Here is a 15,026-nt window from a genome sequence, read left to right on the forward strand (position 1 = left end):
AAATGTTAAGACAGAGCCTGTGTCTTGGGTGTACAGCGGAGATGAGGCAATAAGCACTTAAAGTGAAATGACGAGATGGACATTCTCATGGAAGTGCATACAAGCTGTTCTGGAAATACTGAAGGAGTCATTCTTCTGCAGGAGAGCCAGGAGGCAGCTCTCACATCTGGCAAGTCAGAAAGGATTTGTCAGACAGAAGGGTAAAGGCACAGGGCTGTGACCAGGTATTGCATAATGTGAATTGTTGGGTGTGACTGCGAGAGATAAGGATGAAAAGGTCTATCAGTTCCGGATTGCAAATGGCCTGGTGGCTCCTGCAAAGGAGTCCAGGCTTTTTCCTGAAGACAGTGGGAAGCTGCTAATGCTCAGATGCATGTTTTAAAATACCTAATACCTGCCCATTCAATAAATGTATGCTAAGCCCCTGCTTTGTGCAGGCACCATGTACAGATACATCAACAACCTGAGCACCTCCCATTCTTCTTGTCATTACAAAAAAGACAAATATGTATTTAATGAGCTAGAAAATAGTCCAAGGAATGTTAAAATGATTAAGAACATGGGAAAGGCCAAGAGGATGCAGCGGCTTGCAGATGACATGAGAGCAGGACAATTAAGAGTCTCCCACTTGGAAACTCAAGCAGGACAGAAAATAGCACCTGATTTTATGCAAATCTCTTTGCTTTGTTCAGTTAATCTTAAATATCAATTTAAATGAAAAAATATGGATGACAAACCCATCGTATATAAAGGTATTGATAATAAAACTACTAAAATTTGGAGGTTATATTAGATCAAATGAACAGCAAACTACCACCTTACCCAACAGCTGGGCATTCCTAGAGGCTGAACATACAAACAGGTTCCAGAAGAGAACAATGCAGACTGGAGACTGGAAACAGTTTATGTGTCAGTAACATGGAAGGCAAGAATACTCTCTCAAAGATAACCCCTGCCCACAATCACAGAAGACAAAATTAGGCTGAAAGGGCCATCATCCTAGCATAAACTCTACAGCCTGCAACCAGCTACTTGTAAGCTAAAACAAACATCTCCACACTTCAAATAATGTGCTCTCAGTGAAACGGCAACCCTGCACTAGAGCTCTGTTAATCCTTCACCGAGGATATCGCGCTGGGAAGGGGCAAGCAGAGAGAAATAAAAAGGTAAGATGCTCATGGTGAGTGATCTCACCTATTTGTGGGAAGTATTATGAAGTCTCGGTGTATTTGTCTCACTCAGTGAAAAACACCATGAAACACTTTGTAAAGCCCATGATTTTCAAATCACTCTCCATTTTTCTTACCTCCAAACTCCATCTGCTCTGGTATCATCTCTCCATTCACAATGAGCTGCCTACAGTTTCCCTGAGAACGGGGTTTTGTTCTTCCAGGCTATGTTTTTTTCTTTATCGGCTCCTACAAATCCTTCCAGGTTCCATAAATCCTTAATTTTCAACTCCCAAAAAAATCTCCCTTGCCCTCTCAGTCTGATTTAAATGCTCTTGTTTCTAGGTTCTCATTGCACCTTGTGCACAGGTCTACAATCCGCCCTGAACACCCTCATTTACATAGTGACTCCCTCGTTTACAGGATTAGATTTGCCCCAGTGGACTGTAAATTCCAGGAGTGCGGGAATCTTGTCTGTTGGTCTTTGAGGCCTGATAGATCCCAGTAAGTACTTGCTAGAAGATGAAAGGGGAGGAGAAAGGAACAGATAAAGGAAAGACAGACTAAAATGAATTTTTAGCTCATTCTTTCACTCATTCAACAAACTTTCATTGAGAGCGTACTACGTGTCAGACACCGCTCTGGTAGCCAAGGATACAACAAAGTAGCAGAGGGTGGGGGCAAAACAGTAATCCACGTCGTCATAACACGGTAGTGGAAGAGCTAGATCATAAAGAAGCAGTACAGCGTATTAGGTGGAAAACGTGGCAAGGAGAGCAACGAAGCAGAGGTGGATAAGGGGTCTGGAGGAGAGGGTTGCTGTGAAAAACAAACTACTACGCTTCCCATTCAACGCCTCCCCATCAATCTTTATTATTTTTATTTCCCTTCAAACAAGGAATTCATGCTTTCCTTCTTCAGCCTCCCTTCCAATGGCAAGTCTTTTAAAGCTCATAATTCTCTAGTCATTTTTTTTAACCTCAGCCTTTTTTTCTGATGCCCAACATCAATTGGGCTATAAATCTGTCGTATACTACTACCAGTTTAGGCCTCTCCAAGTTATAACCCATGTGGTCCAGCCAAGATACAGAGATTCCCAAAAATGCTTTCATCATATCCCAGCTGGAATCTCTTAATTCATTATTTTCAGGTCTAGCCAGTACCTCCTATGAGCACTTGCAGCACAGGAATAACTAGGTCACAGTCATGTTCTCAAGACTCTGAATCCCCAGTCACAACTCTCCCATGATAAAGGAATCTGGGTACAAACTGATTGAACCAAGGTTTTTCCTTTCTCAGGCCAACTAATATTTTCTCCTCTGTAACTTGAGTTAGAAACTCAGTTCCTGAGATAAAGCATTTAGGTTTAGGAACCGCTGATTAATTCCAAGGGAACATTCAAACGTCTGCCACCCCACTCCTTCCTGGCCCACTTAAATTATACTTTATTTTTTCCCTCATTTTATCTATTGTAATATGCTCTGGCATTTGCACAATAAGAATGCAATCAGGAAACAGATGAACTAGCCTGCTAAATAAACAAAGTCTGTTCCTGCTCGAATTCAGGGGTCCAAAGAACGCTCATCACCCCTCCTTCCCTGAAGAGTGTTGAGTCAACAGCTTGTGACTCCTCCGCAGTGCCGTCTGTTCTTCGGTGGCTGGTGATTCTCCCTAACGCGTGAATTGATTAACGGAAGTTAGGAAGTGAGCTGGCTAGTACAGCATGATCATCTTCCTTACAACCCTGTCCCATAAGGTCTGAGGTGGCATACAAATTAAGATTCGTACATTTATGATACATAGTTTGTTGTAAAAGCAACCGCCGCGAAATGATTGATTTGTGTGACTTAAGAATTCAATTCAGGAAGAAATTAAGCTGTTGCCACATAGCTATTGCTAAAATAATATTGCTCTTTTTTTTTTTTTTTAAATATGGAACGCTTCACGAATTTGCGTGTCATCCTTGCGCAGGGGCCATGCTAATCTTCTCTGTATCGTTCCAATTTTAGTATATGTGCTGCCGAAGCGAGCACAATATTGCTCTCTATACCAGCAATCTTGGAAAAGGCTATCTACAAGGAAACCTTGAAGACTAGAATACATATTTTTGGCCGCGGATGGGAGTAGGGAATTAAAAGTGGCTCTGTTAGTTCAAATATTTGAAAAGAAAAAGATATTTTAAAGTCAGACTTTCTGAAGTTGGCAAATGGCTCAAATTCATTTTTAGTTTATTTACTAAAAAAGAAAAATAAGGAAGAGAATTCAAACCTCCAAGGTAAGAGGCGCCTCTACATGTGTGCTCAAAAAAGTATGTTCATGGGGATAGTGACTGAATGTTACGGATAAGACAATACCGGATAGGGCAGTACTTCTGCTGGTAATAATGTTATTTTTCATGCTGTGTAGCACTACTGTGAACAGGACTGGCTAGAAGCATCTGTGGTTTGACTATCCTCTGATAATGTTCCACTTCTAGACCTGTACTCTCCAAAGTGCATCCTGTGATTAATTTCTAAGTGAAAAAAAATGTCAGTTGCAAAAATACATCTCCAACTTGGTGACGTTTGTAGACACTTTCAGTGCCCATGTACCCAAGTGGTGGACACAGCGCTGAAAGGAGGGCAGGCAGTCCAGAAGCAACATGAAGACCAGAGATTCCATCAGGAGCAAAATGAAAAGTCTTACTGGGTATCATGATAAATGTCTGAGTGTAGCAATTACAGTGGAGAATGATAAACTACTCTTTGTGAGATTGTAATGGATAATTTCCTGGCAAAAGTCAGTTCTTAAAAACATCATATCAATTGAATTTAGGACTAGTTTCACGTATGAAGCAAAATAGTTATACGATTCCCAGTATGTTTGTTCCTTAGTCTTAATAAATGCCTTTCAATTTTTCTCTTTGTAATGTGGTTTCAGCTACATACAGTTGAACATATATGTCTACCACCCTCTCAAAAAAAAAAAAAATCAGGGAAGGAAGAGAATAGGTGTTTTCATTTCTTTTTTTTTTTTTTTTTAATCTTCTATAAAGTCTCAACTCCCCTGAAGCTAGCTTTCTGAAACCTGTGGGTGTTTAGAACAGCTCAGGACTCTGAAGAATAATGAGGAGACGACCTCTAGCACTCCCCACACATAGATGTGGAGTTCTCTGAACCAGCCTGAGTCTTCCCTCAGCCTACATTCACTCAGAGAAGAACTACGTAAGAAAAGGCACTCTATGTCCTATCCCTTCAGAAAGTGTTAAGGAAAGAAAAATTAAGTTATTAAATTGGGGACATTCAGGCGCCATGTCCTAGGAAGTGCTCCTGGTCAATGAATACCTTTTCTTTACTTAATCAAAGCCACGCACACTTTGATTCAATTCACCCAAATTGCCCTACATGTGGTAGGGTACATATCCTTTTTAGCAACCATTAGGACTAAGAGGGTTATCACTAGTACGAACTTCCTGAATTTAAACAAGGAGTCCATTAGACAAATAACTTGCTTATTCCAAAATCAGTTAATCCACATTAATACAAATGTTCTTCTAAGATGGAACAAATGAATGAAAGATAACATGGGAAAAGAGCCCAGACAATAAGAGTCTAAGGACAAATTTGCGTTGGATAAAAGAACAAGTTCTTCCTTGTTTCTCGAGACAGTAATTGGCCTTCCTGTCGTTTCTCTGAAATACCTTGGATGAGAATACTTGCTGTGATAGCATAACCTCATGTTAGCATTTTATACTTATTTAGTGAAGAGGAAGTTTCTGAAATATGTTTAACCTTGTATATTCAGAGTTTAAAAAGGAAATAGGAGTCAATGGAGAGCTACAAACTGTAAATTTTGAAACTGAAGAGATTATGACATTTGCATTTTTTTTTTTTTGCAGTTACTGAAGTTAAAAAAGGAAGCCTGAAATATCCAACCTTCTTGTTATTTCTCAATCCAACATCTTATTTTAATTTTCTTTTTCTTCCACTCCAGTTTTCCCAGTTGCTTTTCGGCCAACAGATCTTCATACCTACCCAGACTGTGACACTATCAAAGAACACACAGCCACTACACACACACCAAGGCTAAGAGAAAACAGAGTTTCTTAGACCATTAGACCTGAAAATCTAGCAAACATGACACTTGTATTTCTTGGTGCAATTAAAAAACAGCTGTTAAAAGTTTGCAGCTTTCTAGCAGTATGAAATATGAAATATATCCCCTGCCTTTTGTAGATCAATCAATCAATGGATCGATTAGTCCCTTCCTCTCTCAGCTTTTCCTTGGAAATTCCACATCATATCCCCTCTGATACTAGCTTTTCAGGCTTCTGAGATGCTTCACATATTATTAAATACTGCCCCCAGTGCACTCCATAAACTGGCTCTTCAGTGGGACTTGGCAAGGTAACATTCAGCTTATGGATGACAGATAACCTACAGTTAAGAGATTGGACTGGGTATTTCTGAGCAACCATGGTTAAGGGCATGGGAAAAAAAAAGAAACCAAAATCTACTTAGACCATTCCAGTGATGCTAGACTATGCCAAAAGCCACACACCCAAACCTGAATGTCTTCTGAAAGCCAGATCTCCTTGTGACCAAATGTTTCTCAGAGGAGGAAAATTGATAGCATATTAATCCATGTCACTTCAGGCAACCCAAAGCAATCCATTTAATGCTTTTCATTTTTATCCCATTTTCAGCCATAGATTTGCTATAGTTACTATTCTGTCCACAGAGTTAAACTAAAGCTAATTATAATTTCATTACCAAGTAGAGGGAGTCAGAGGGGTAGGAAGCTACCCACTGAAACAGTGACTAGAACTGTGTGCACTGGTACAGTGGGACAGACAAAAATCAAACACCAGCTCCAACTCAGCTTACAATCATTAAGTGAGGCAGAGTTAGCTCAGACATCATTACAGTCAAACACTGGTAAATCACTCCATCCACTCCAAACCCAGTCCTGTCTCTAACAGTGACAGGCTGCGTATCTGCCGGGTCCAGTCTTTTACTCAGTATTTACTGAGCATCTAGTATGTGTCAGCCATTATTCTAGGTGCTGTGACACAACAGGCGAAAATCCCTGTTCTCATGGAGCACGTGCTCTAGGTAAGATATTCTCTGACTCTAAATTCCCACTTGTTTTTGTTAAGAACGAAACTGCAAACCTCCTGACGTGTGCATTAAGAACACAAACTGATCATAAACAGAATCCAAGCCCTTCCCTGAACACGCACTCAAAAATAGCTGATCTGACTTCACACTCACAGAAATTACAGCAGAGCAGTACATTCATTCATACATCCAGAGTCTCCATGCCTGTGTGTACTCAGGGTCTACTGAGACTACATTCTCTTCCTATTCTACTCACAGCTCAGTTTCAACTAAACTCCGCAATCCATCTTGATATTCATCTTATGCCTAGGGAAAAGTGTTTTCATCATACAATATTGACTTACGATCTGCTTACAATGAAAAACAAGCTCTCCCCAACAAATTCAATCCAAGAGATGTGCCTAGTCACCTAAAATTAAGTATTTTAAAACTTGATCTGGAGACTGATAGTTACAGAGAATGGAAATAGCCAAATATCAGCAGCCCAACTGACAATCAAAGAGGTACATGACAAAAAACCTCAAAGAGCCAAAACAATCTTGAGAAAGAACAACAAAGCTGGAGGGATCACGCTCCCTGACTTCAGACTATACTACAAAGCTACAGTAACCAAAACAGTATGTCACTGACACAGAAACAGACACATTGATCAACCAAACAGAATAGGAAGCCCAAAAATAAACCCATGCACTTATAGTCAATTAATCTACAACAAAGAAGGCAAGAATATACAACAGAGAAAAGACAGTCTCTTCAACAAGGGGTGCTGGAAAAACTGGACAGCTGTAAGTAAAAGAATGATACTAGAACATTTTCTCACACCATATACAAAAATGAACTCAAAATGGATTAAAGACGTAAATGTAAGACCATAAACCATAAAACTCCTAGGAAAAAATGTAGGCAAAACATTCTTTGACATAAATCACAGCAATATTTTTTTGGCTCTGTCTCCTCAGGCAAAGGAAACAAAAGTAAAAATAAACAAATGGGACCTAATTACACTTAAAAGCTTTTCAATATCGCTAGTTACCAAAGAAATGCAAATCAAAACTACAATAAGGTATCACCTCACACCAATCAGAATGGCCATCATTAAAAAGTCCACAAATGATAAATGCTGGAGAGGGTGTGGAGAAAGGGGAGCCCTCCTGCCCTGTTGGTGAGAATGTAGTCTGGTGCAGCCATTATAGAGAACAGGATGGATATTCCTTAAAAATCTGAAAACAGACTTATCCTATGATTCAGCAATCCAACTCATGGGCATATATCTGGAGGAAACTCTAATTTGAAAAGATACATGCACCCTAGTGTTCACAACAGCACTGTTTACAACAGCCAAGACATGGAAGGAACCTAAATACCCATCCACAGATAACTGGATAAAAAAGACGTGTGAGATGTATATATATATATATATATATATATATATGAAACACAGCTATAAAAGAATGAAATAATGCCACCTGCAGCAATATGGATGGACCTGGAGATCATCATAATAAGTGAAGTAAGTCAGACAGAAAAAAAAAACAAACATTTTACAACATCACTTAAATGTGGAATCTAAAAAATAGTACAAATGAATATATTTATAAAACAGAAACAGACTCGCAGACATAGAAAACAAACTATGGTTACCAAAGTAGAGAGGGGGTGGAGAGGGATAAATTGGGAGTTTGGGATTTGCAGATACTAACTAATATATGTAAAAGAGATAAACAACAAGGTCCTACTGTATATCACAGGGAACTATATTCAATAACTTTTAATGGCCCATAATGAAAAAGAATATGAAAAAAATATATGTATATATATAAATGAATCACTATGCTGTATACCAAACACTAACACAACATTGCAAATCAACTGTACTTCAATAAAAATAAATAAATAAAAGTTTTTGCATGCAACAAAGGAAACCACCAATAAAACAGAAAAAAAAAAAAACTACCAAATGGGAGAAAATATCTGAAAATGATATGACTAATAAGGGGTTAATATCCACAATATATAAACAGTTCCTACAACTCAATATCCAAATAACAAACAACCAGATTTAAAAATGGGCCGAAGACCTAAACAGACATTTTTCCAAAGAAGACATACAGATGGCCAACAGAAAAGATGCTCAATGTTACTAATCATCAGAGAAATGCAAATCAAAATTGCAATGAGATATCACCCAACACCTGTCAGAATGGCTATCATCAAAAAGACCACAAATAACAAACATTGGTAAGGATGTGGAGAAAAGGGAACTCTTGTAACACTGTTGGTGGGAATTTAAACTGGTTACTTGTGGAAAACAGTATGGAAACTGCTCCAAAAAAACCTAAAAACAGAACTACCATATGATCCAGCAGTTCCACTCCTGGGTATATATCTGAAGAAAACAAAAACACTAATTGGAAAAGACACATGCACCTCAGTGTTCATAGTAGCATTTTTCACAATAGCCAAGATATGGAAGCAACCTAAGTGTCCATTAATAGATGAATGGATAAAAAGATGTGGTGTGTGTATGTGTATGTGTGTGTGTGTGTATATACACACACACACACATATATATAACATATACACACACATACATATATATATGACGGAATACTATGCAGCCATAAAAAAGAACGAAATTTTGCCATTTGCAACAATATGGATGGACCTGGAGAGTATCATGCTTAGCAAAATAAGTCAGACAGAAAAAGACAAATACTGTATGTTATCACTTACATGTGGAATCTAAAAAATACCACAAACTAGTGAATATAACAGAAAAGAAACAGGCTCACAGATATAGAGAACAAACAAATTGTTACTGGTGGGGAAAGGGAAGTGATGAGGGCAAGAAAGAGATAAGGGATGAAGAAATACAAACTACTGTGTATAAAAATAAATAAGCCACAAGGATATATTGTACAGCCTGGCAAATATAGCCAATATTTTATAACTGTAAATGAAATCTATAAAATCTATAAAAATTTTACATCACTATGTTGTACACCAGAAATTAATATAATATTGTAAGTCAACTATACCTTAATTAAAAAACTAATAAAATAAAATAAAAACAAAGAGGTATGTGAGACGGAGAGGAAAGAAGAAAGATAGAGCTAAGATAAAAAAGATAATTAAAAATAGCTAAAAGCAATTCTAAAGGTGATTGCAGGTCCAAGAGCCAGGCAAATATTTGTTGGAGACTGTGGATGCATCATAGCCTGGGCTGAGTTGGAAAACACATCTCATTCCTAAATACCTGCCTTAGTTAGATGAGACACAGCCAGCTTCCTTTACTAAAAAACTTGAGTAGACTCACAAGATTGCTCCAAGGACCAGATGAAAAAGTGTGCATGTCAATAAAGCACAGCATAGATGTAAAGGATCACATGACTTTGGCTTCTCTGAGGTACCAGTACTTTGCAGAATTCACTTGGCTACACTTGACACTCCGCATGGCTTAAAAAAGGTCAAGGGAACAACCATCCATGAAAAGCAGAGACGACAGATCACTCATTTCTTATTTGAGTTCTAAGAAATTCAAGAAATAAACTTTTCCTAAAAACTATTCATTTATCCACTCATCTAGTCAACAGATACTTATGGAACTACTCAGTGCCCCAAATGAGAGACAAAATGGTAAACGGAATAGATGCAGTCCCCTTCCTCATAGAACAGAAAAGTGCTAAAAAACTAGCAAAAAAACCCCATACATCATTCTTACATACAGCCACACACCATGCAGCATGATTTCATATATTGTGCACAGTGGGCCTCCACTAATATTTGCTGTTTAATTTCTAAGATATATTAGACAGTTAATCCATCCAAAGCCCACAGAACCACATGTGGTATTATAAAAACGGCATGACCAAACAGCATGTTGCTAGGTGGTTGTTGTTATTGTTCACAGAAACCATTACAAATGTATCTAGTGACTGAGGTGGTGGCCATGACTTGTCCAAATAGTAAATGATTTATTGACACCAGAATTGCTGTTATGACATCCAAAGGCGTACCCTGGGGACAAGTCTGCATGCGTCCACTCAAAAGCATGCATTATCTCAAAATACTTGATGCCTGAACAAACCATTTTCATGGCGTACTTGTTTTATGTATTTTAAGGGCATCTAAGTTCTAGTTTAATTACTTTCCTGCGGGAAAGCTGGGAGTCAGAATCCCTATAAAAGCACAAGGATGATAGGAAAAGCAATGCAAGTCACATAAAATTCAAGACCCCTCTGGTCTTGAAGGGCACAGGAAACCTACAAGAACTCTCCCATCCTGAGTCAGTATTCGGGGGCTCTTTAGGGCAGATTCTCAGGACAACCTGAGCCACCAGGCTTCTCATCTGCAGAAAATCTACAGTGTTAATATTCCCTAGGGTGGCGTCCTGGCACCGCTGCACACGTCTTAATGAGCTGTGTGTAGAGAGCTCCCCTACAACGTCCCCCTGACCACTGCTTCTTTCTCCTCCTGTCACTCTCTCACTGTCTGGACTCTGTCCATAAAGCTTTCAAAAATTTCCTCAAGCACACAGACGTCTGCCATCTTAGGACCTTTACATGTATTCTTCCACTTACCTAGAAAGCTTCTCCTCACTCTGCCCACAGCTGGCGACTTCTCCCCCTTAGAGAGCCCCCACCCCCACCCCGACCATCAGTCCATACGGGTCACTATTCTCCACCCTCATTCCTTCCATTTTCCTTCCTGGCCTTCGCCACATTGGTACTTAGGTGTTTCTGTGTTTACCTGTTTAACCTCTGCCTCCTCCACTAGAATGTAACTCCGGAGGACAGAGGTAAGTGTCCAGTCCTTAGCACAGTGCCTGGGATATAACTGATGCAGGGCTGATAAACTCACATCTCTTCTTAGAATGATTTCTTTTTAGCTTACTTTAATACCTTTCCATGGATACATTTAGCAAAGCTGAACTCTAGTGAGTGAGGTTTGAAATTTATGGGTTTAAAATGCCCCACATTTTGGCTCTTCTAGCTTTAGTCCTCCAGGACTAACACGTTTAGTCCTTTGCAACTAAAGAAGAGTGGCATGTGGATTCTGCAAATAAAAGCATCTCGCCATACACCTAAACTGACTGCCATATTTATAGACTCAAGTTCTCATACCCACCTAGAAAGATAAATAAATACTTTACGTAAGTATTCAGTTTATTTGCTGATGGATAATTTTCTATTACCTCTCACCAAACTTAAGAAGCCACATTTCAAAAATTTTGTATTATTTAAATTTATTGTTCATATTATTATAAATATACCTCTTATATTTAACTGCTGGCCTTTGTGAAGAGGTAAGTTCATTCCCCTTCTGCATCTGTGCGTATAAGTAAGCAAAACCTTTTAGCAAACTTGGGTCAGTGGCTGTGAAGAGATAAGGGCGACAGTCATCATTACATTTCACCCCTTCACTCTCTCCTTCCTTTATTACTATTTGCACTATTGGGGTCTTAGCTTTTGCTGTGATTGCAACAATTGAGTGTGTACTAAAGAAAAGCGTATGGTCGACATGATACCCAAGTGAGAAGGCTTCATCTGTGTAGAAGACCCAAAAAATACGCTGTTCCAGTAAGAGAGCAAAGCCTCTCAGTGGGAAAACATAGTCACAATGGGGCCTCTACATTTAGATGAATTTTGGTGGCTTTGGTGGTAGTTGAAAGTCTCAGGATACTGTTATGAAGCATTTTTCAACCAAGATTACTCTCACTTTCATGAGAATGAGAATGTTAACAGCAAATACCTAATTAACATGTATTATGTAGGTGCCGGGCCCCATGCTTTGTACTTTGTGTATTATCTCATTTAATCTTCCTAACGACCTCACTAGATAGGTACCGTTATTGTCCCAGTGATACAGATTAGGAAACTGTGGCTGAGAGAAAAGACCTCACGGCCAACAAATGGCAGGATTTTCTTCAGAGTCTGTGTTCTTAGCCAGTTTCCCAGGCGTGGTCAGGTGATTTTTTTTTAAAGCACGATGTCTCTTAATTAGGCATCTTAAATTAAAATATTAAAAATTATTGTCATGTGAGATTGACCAGTTGGAATGAGGACTTCTCTGGAATAAAATTTAGTTTTGAAAACAATTTCCCTATCATTTCCCCTCATTCATTAAAAAACAAAAGAGTAACAGCTCAGGAGGCACAAGAACCAGGGAGACCTGCGCACCCTTCAGGCTGGCTCAGTACAGGGCTGCGACCTGTCGGAGGCACTGCCTCGTGTTTGGTTTTGTGATAGCTGGTTCTGCTCGGCAGTGTGGGAAACACTGTAGAAAGAAGTGAATGCTAAATAAGGTCTGAAAAGAAATAGCTCTGTCTATTCCACATGATGCCAGTTTTTTAAAAATTAGAGACTTTTCTATGGTGTTTTAAGGGTTGTTTTCCTCAAAGAGGGCAACTCTAACATCTATTACACACTGTTTTCCAAAGCCAGTTTTATATCATTAAGATGTATGTATGTATGTATGCCTCGGCTTTTTATGTTTCCCAGTGCAACAAGAAGGTTCCAAAATATTCCCCACACTGCAAGTAAAGCTTACAAATCACCATTCAAAGAATGAATCAAAATTTGCTTCTGGTGGGCCATGGCTTTGCCTTTGTCTTTAAAAGCTCACTAGTTTTAGTTTAAAGACTGCTTCACTGGAATCCCTAAAAGAATATAAGTTTTTCCATTGGGACATTAGGAAAGAAATGATCCCAGAGTGCTAATACATATTTATAAGAACATTTTTAATGTAGATAAAGTTTGCCCCCAGACCAGCGTGTCTTCTCTCTCTGCCTGGTGGAGTGTCCTACCACGGTGAAGGTCAACGCTGCCTCCTACGAGAAGACAGGTGAGAGGACAAGGCTCTCCAGGGACGGAGATCGAAACAGGCCTATTTTATGAACTGCACCATTAGGACATTCTCTCTTTCCTGAGGAAATACATATTCCAACCTATTGTTTACTTATAAAGCTCCTCTGAAACAGTTCAGACAAAAGGGATTGCTGCAAAGGGATACGGCAGGCAAGATGGAGAACATTTCCTTCCATGGGTTCCACAGAATCACTTCCCACATACTTCAGTTATTCATACTATACTCATGTTTCCATGGGAAATACAGGTGGATTTGTAGGTACTAATCTCAGGGTAACTTTTTTATAAGATGTTATATTAAACAGATATAAAATTGCATTAATATATATTTCATATTTAAATACTCTCATCAACCTCGAGATCCCACAGTGAAATTAACAAAGATTTAATAAACACCTACTCTCTTCACAGCACCGGGCTTGGTACTCAGTAAGGCGGGGAGAAGTACCAGAGACAGTTTTTGTTCTGCCGTCTATGAAAAGGATCGTAGCCTGGCTGGAAGAAGATACATAAGTCAGCAGTTTATATTCCCCATGCTAGAACTAGATTAGCAAATTTTGTAATTCCCAAATCATGGATTCCAATAGGCCAAATTTCATTTTTAAAGAAAATATTGAATATATATATTTACATATATTCATATTTGTGTATATGCATAGATTTATATTTTGAGTTAATGTCATTTATGTTTCACTGAGTGGAGAAAATATTTTTAAGAAACCTTAAAATATTATAACTTGCTTTTAAGGCTTCCTAAAAGCCATGAAATAGGATTCTCAATATTTTATGCTGATGTAAGTATTCCAACACAAGATCAATAAGTATCTTGGAAAAAAGTTTTTTGACAAGGTAAATATGCTCATTCCTTACCTCTCAGTAAACATCATTAAAAACAGTATCCCCAAAGACAAGAACTAGGTTGCCCAATTATTTTAAAATGTAATAAAATGCAAGAAAAATAGGAATTAATTAGAGGAATAAAAGTACTAAAATGGCTGATTTGACTTAAAGTGAATGACAAAGACCAAAAGTTTACTATATGCATTAACCATTCACTAGACATATGAATGGGGTCCAGGCAGCCAGAGGTGGCAATGTCAGCAAAGCTGCAACAAAATTGATGGGGTTGGTTGGTGGAGCTCCCTATGGTCAGGAAAGGATGGGGGAAGAAATACATCTTAAACTTGACTTTGAAGGAAAATATTTAACCAATCTGTAAAAGGAAGCTCTAGCTTCAAGGACATCTGATGCTCCTAGTTCTGGTAAGTAGACCCCTCAAGGGCTGGAAAGATGACATGCATGCCAGCCACATCAAACCTTTCAGAACCAGAAACTGATCACTATTTAATGGGATAGTCCACTTTGCCTCAGTTATACTGTATTTTTTATTGAAGTATAGTTAATTTAGAAATATTATATTAGCTTCCGGTGTACAAAATAGTGATTTGATATTATCACAGGTTATACTCCATTTAAAGTTATTATAAAATAATGGCTATAGTTCCCTGTGCTGTATCCTAGATCCTTGTTGCTTATCTATTTTATACATAGTAGTTTGTATCTCTTAATCCCACACCCCTATCTTGTCCCTCACTCCTTCCCTCTCCCTGCTGGTAACCACTTCTTTGTTCTCTGTATCTGTGAGTCTGTTTCTGTTTTGTTATATGTATTCATATTTGATTTTTTAGATTTCACATAGAAGTGATAACACAGAGTATTTGTTTTTCTCTGCCTAACTTATTTCACTAAGCATAATCCTCTCTAGGTCCAACCATGTTGTTGCAAATGGCAAAATTTCATTCTTTTATGGCTGAGTAATATTCCATTTTTTATCCATTCATCTTAGTTTAGAACATTTGAGAACCAAACCCCAGAGATTACATTTAATTAAT

The 15,026-nt window shown here is 38.5% G+C and overlaps 1 protein-coding gene and 1 non-coding gene across 2 annotated transcripts in view; both read right to left on the minus strand.

Annotated features, from left to right (window-relative positions):
- The window catches only part of FBN1 (fibrillin 1), a 239,417-nt gene that overhangs the window by 169,142 nt on the left and 55,249 nt on the right, over positions 1–15,026 (minus strand). The gene's annotated exons all lie outside the window — the stretch shown is intronic.
- Positions 3,096–3,202, minus strand: LOC123619722 (U6 spliceosomal RNA). The gene has a single exon (XR_006728391.1). It is a non-coding gene; the product is annotated as a U6 spliceosomal RNA (small nuclear RNA).

This window comes from Camelus bactrianus, chromosome 6, assembly GCF_048773025.1.
Source record: "Camelus bactrianus isolate YW-2024 breed Bactrian camel chromosome 6, ASM4877302v1, whole genome shotgun sequence".
Classification (NCBI taxonomy): domain Eukaryota; kingdom Metazoa; phylum Chordata; class Mammalia; order Artiodactyla; family Camelidae; genus Camelus; species Camelus bactrianus.